Raw genomic sequence first — 5,623 nt, forward strand, 5'->3', positions numbered from 1 at the left:
CCTTTCCCCACGCTGCCTCACTATTTCTTACATAATTATAAGCTGATGACTCCGGTTTTGCCTTGGCTCAGAACTTTCCTGAGCTACTTAATACCTTAAAGAGTACAAGCAGTTGAGCAGTTGTAGAGACAAACTTAAAACAAGTAGGAGAATTTGTTTTGGTTTTGTGGGGTGGTTGTCTTTTGAGTTTGGCATCCCCCCGTCACCCCGCATCTTGACCAGTACAGAGAACAACTGATGAGGGTCTAAGTAATTTCATAAAGTGTGTGGATCATAACAAACTGTGGCTGACTCTGAGAAGAATGGGAATCCCAGAACATTTAATCGTGCTAATGCGAAACCTATACTTGGACCAAGAGGTAGTCGTCAGAACAGAGCAAGGAAACACTACATGGTTCAAAATTGGGAAGAGTGTACGCCAGGGATGTGTCCCGTATCCATATCTTTTCAACCTGTATGCAGAACAGATCATCCAGGGGACTGGGCTCTATGAGGAGAAATGCGGCATCAGGATTGGTGGAAGATCTATCAACAATGCGCATTATGCAGATAATACAACCCTGCTTGCTGAAACTAAGGAGGACCCGAAGTGCTTGCTGCAGAGGGTCAAGGGCTGCAGACTTCAATATAGATTGAGGCTCAGTATCAAGAACACAAAGATTCTTACCACTGGACCAATTGGCAGCATCAGGATGAACAGTGAAGAGACTGAACTTGTTCACAGCTTTAGTCGGCTTGGCTCCACAGTCAACACTCTTGGCACCAGCAGCCAGGAAATTAAAAGACTTATTGCAATGGGAAAGTCTGCTGTTAGGGATCTTTCCAAAGTACTGAAGAGCAATGGTGTCTCTCTGGAGACTAAGGTGTGTCTGATGCAGGCCATGGTCTTTGCTATCACTTGTTATACATCAGAGAGTTAGACAATGACTAGGGAGGATAGAAGGAGAATTGATGCCTTTGAGCTGTGGTGCTGGAGAAGAGTAATGAGGGTACCATGACTGCTAAGAAAATAAATAGATTCACCCTGGAGAGAGTGAGACCAGGCTGCTCCTTGGAGGCAAGGATTCTGAGGCTTATCTGACATACTTTGGTCATGTTGTAAGGAGGGACCGGTCCTTGGAGAAGGACATCATGCTTGGGAGGGTGGAGGGCAGGCGCAGGAGGGTAAGGCCCTCTGGGAGGTGGATTGATTCGGTGACTGGGGTAATCGGGATGGGTGTGTGTGAGACAGTGAGATAGGCACAGGACAGAGTAGAGTTTAGGGCCATTGTGCAATAGGGTCGCTATGAACTCGACGGCAAATAATAACAACAAATGAGTTTCTGGTCTTGTCTCTTAACAGGGATGGAAATAGCACCCTGTTTTATCAAAGTAGTCCCTACTTTCCGATGGAATAGTTCTCTTTAATTTTTCCTACTTAATTGTATTTATTTATCTAGACTTTTTAGACTTGCTATACAGAGGTAACTCGTGGTTGCTGTGAAGCCGAACACTGTGATACTAATGAGTCAAATGAGAATGGTTACCCATGGAAAGACAGTGTTTGGTGGAGCTCCCCAATTAAAACAAGCTTGGAAGCAGGAGTGGCATCCATTTCCACAATAGCTTGTCTTGGGAAACCCTTTGAACCTGGAGAAAGGACGAAAGTTATACAGGTGTCCAGGACTTTAGTTCATAGGGTCGCTATCAGTCACCTGCAACTTGACGGCACTTAATAACAACAACAGATTTTATATAAAAACCAAATGTAAATGCCTTCATTTAAAACAATCTTTTATTAAGTCATGATCCAGAAATAGTCACCACTTCTTCCCCTGAGATGATAAAGGGTAGAGGGAAATTTTGAAAGATTAGAATCATTTTGAATAATTGCATGTCCTCCGTGAAAAGCTCCTTGCATCCGCCCCAAGAAGAACCTTCCTGCTCAGTTACTGTGCCACTGGAAATTAAAGCCAATTATTTTTCCCATCTCATTCAGTACATATTTTGCTGTTATTGATTCTTTAACATCTTTAATTCAACAATAAATATTCAGTAGAACTTGGCTACAAAGACACTGTCAGTGTCACCCCTGAAGTCATCAAGGGTATGGCTGAAGAGCCTTAAATCAAGTCACTGCTAAATGGAAGAACACTGACAGGTATCACTTTAAAAAAAAAGTTTTTTATTTCAGTGAAGGTTTACACATCATATTGACTCTTTCTACACACACTTCCAGACATTTTGGGTTAGAAAATATGAATTATCATTGATTAATGTAATTAATTAATTACAATATTTAATTGAACAAAGCATCATTTTTTAATGCTCATTTTGGTTATTATTTGCAGTGGTTTTTTTTTTCTAGAACTGTATATATTTTTCCCTCTTTTCCACTTATAAGTTGATTTTACTGTGGCTGATATGTGGATTTGCTGGCAGAATAATCCTCTAATGTCATGAATGCCCTACTTATCCCACGGTGCACATTTACAGAAACTAGTTCACCCACAAGTTCTTAACCCGCAGCCTCTTATCATCTCCTCGTTGCTAAATATGTTGTCATTGCGTTGTCCTTTTATGGGCTTAATATTTTAATCAATAAACTTTTGGATATATTCACTTCTTAGAATTAACATGTGAAAGGGGTTTTTTTTTTTTGTCAGATGATTTTATTTAAATAAAAACTTCTGACAATTCTTCTCGTTCATTAAATCTGTGAACTTACTACTACAAGCCTGTGATGTTCAGGAAATAATTTCCAAACCCTTGCTGTGTTCTTAATAAGTCTATTATGTTGTCTCAGCATCAAGAGTCATAGGTTTTTAGAGTATAGCATGCTCTGCGCAATGCATTTTTCTCTTTCCTGTCAACGTTTCAAGTAGGTCCCCATGACAACTGCACCCCATGGAGTCCCCACTGTCTTCTCAGAACTTCCTGGAAGACTGAATCCCAGCAGAGATTGATGGTGGGGTCACTAGCTTTAGATGCATTGCCTCACCATGACCCAGGAGCATTTCCAGTGGGGAAGGAGACATGCCTGACTTAACCCTGTCAGAACACGACACTTCCACGTACATGAGCTTCTCTGATTGTACAACCACAATACAGTGTCTACAGCACTCTGGAAAGCTCTACCATACCCCCTTTTAGTCAAGAACACCACTTCCACTATCACACTTTGTATGTATGCACTGTTTGTATTTCTGTGATCTTAGATTACAGTCTCGGCAAGTTACTGGAGGGACCGCTATGACTTAATGGCAATGAGTTTAGGGATCATGAGTCCTTTGGTGGGATGTTAATAAGGTGCACAGAAATAATACTATTAAGGCTATAACTCACTGCATTGTCATTTTATGGCTGAAAATTTTTAGGATTCTAGGAGGTCAGATCCTGACGTGTATAGAAATAATTTTAAATTTCTCCTCAGCTCTATGTGGGTATATAGTGTGGAGCTTACATACTCCTCCTTGTACGCTTGACTGGCTCTTGGGGGAAAACCTAATTCTCCTCATTTTCTCATGCAGAAGAATTTAGACATTTCTTCTGCTGCCTTATCTCCTTCCAAGAAAACTTCAGAGTCTCATCTTCTGCTTTTTCTGCATCTTTCATCTCACCCTCTACCACTAGTTGTTGAGCATGGCCTTCTGGTGTCATCTGTAATGTAAATCCATTTTCCATCCTAGCTATAAAAGCTTTAGTGATAATGTAAGTAAATCATTATAGTGCCAGGAACATAAATGTTCACAGGATAGCTTTTAACAGTGAAAGTAAAAGTACTTTTAAAGACTGTCTTCTATTGAGATAATTAAAAGGAGTAAGGAGAATCAAGTTCTATCACGCAGTGTGTCCAGTCATCCCACACTTAGCTTTCTTCATCTTCCCATTCAGATAGCTCGAGTGGTATGGCAATGATAGGCCTGTATGGATAGCATTAATCATCACACTGGCCTGTCAGTTTTACTCTGTTCTGCCTTCTACAACTGCCTTACTAATGAGTGCCATTGGTCACAATGGGGATTAAAAGAGAATCAGTGCAAATCAATTCAACATCTGGAGCTACAACTTGAAGCATGTGTTCTTATTGAATGTGATTCATTGGTGGATTTATCATAATTAGTGCAAAAATATAACCAGATAGAAACATATTGAAGCATATTTGTTGGGGGGAAAAGGAGCTAGGTACTAATAACCAAGTATCCTATACTGAGATTCAATTTTAGGAAGTCTTTATATTTTAATGATGAAATTTTAACTTCAGAAATGGAGAGAAAAGAAATGCTTGACAAGAATGGCTTTAAAAGAGTGCACTTTTGTGGTCTAATAAGCACACTTAACCCATAAAAGTGGTGTTTGAAGGCCTTGGATGACTGGACATTGTGTACATCGATGTATTATCTAATCTATGACCAGGATTACTTGCAGTCCATCTGAGCACTGGACAACGAACAAGGATGATGGAAAAAGAATTGACGCCTTTGAGCTGTGTTGTTGGAGAAGAGCACTGAACATCCCATGGACAGCCAAGAGAACAAACGGATATGTCTTGGAAAGGGTGCAGCCAGAGTGCTCTTTGGAGGCAAGAATGATAAGGCTTTGCCTCACATACTTTGGGCTTGTTGCTTAGAAGGGGCTGTTCCTTGGACATGATGCTGGGAAGGGTGGAGGGTCAGTAGAGAGGAAGACTCTCAACCAGGTGGGTTGACATGGTGACTGCTGCACTGGGCTCTTGTGTGTCAGGAAGTGTGAGGACGGTGCAGGATAGAACAGGGTTTACATCTTTTGTTCATAAGGTCGCTATGAGCTGTACTTGACTTGACAGCACCTAACAACAACAACATGACCAGGATGCTCTTTTAAGGAAAGGATGGTGAACCTTTATCTCACATACTTTTAGCATGTGGTCAAGAAGGACCAGTCCTTAGAAAACAACATAATTCTGGGAAAAGTGGAGGATCAGAGAAAAACAGGAAGGCTCTCAACAAGCTGCACTGTCGTGATGCCTGTAGCTGTGGGCTCAACCGTATCAGAGATGATGAAGACGACACAGGATAAGGCAGCTTCAGATCCCATGTTCACAGGGTTGCTGTGAGTCACACTTGACTCAATGGCACCTAGCAAAGCACGGCCCACAAATACTTGACATTTTAGAATTAAAAGACAAGAAATTCCCATTGGAGCATCAAGCCCACCCTCTCAAAGAGGGCTAACAATAAATACAGAGCGTAATGTAGCTGTGAGTCTCTAGGGAGGGGATCCACCTTTCAGAGGCTTTCCTGTGCTCTTGTAGAGGAAGCCCAGCTATTTCCAGTGGGGATTCCGACATCGTGAGCTGGATCATATGCCATTTAGATATACTATTGTCTATTAAGATGTGTCTATTAAGACAATTAATATGTCTATATGTCTATTAAGACAATTCCATTTCCTTTACATACAGATGGGCTCTTACAATGGCTGGACAAACGACATGCTGCAGAAGTGATGCCTGACTTAAAGCTAGTTAGAAGAGGCCACATTAGTTTCTGTCAGGATTTCTCCCTTTGCCATCTAATTACAACACCATGAGGAGTGGAGCCACACAGAGAGAAGCCTGTATGTCTTTCAGGCAGAGCCATCAGCCAATATCCACCTCCAGGCT

Source organism: Elephantulus edwardii, unplaced genomic scaffold, assembly GCF_000299155.1.
Source record: "Elephantulus edwardii isolate Elephantulus edwardi_28Jun2011 unplaced genomic scaffold, EleEdw1.0 scaffold00022, whole genome shotgun sequence".
Lineage (NCBI taxonomy): Eukaryota > Metazoa > Chordata > Mammalia > Macroscelidea > Macroscelididae > Elephantulus > Elephantulus edwardii.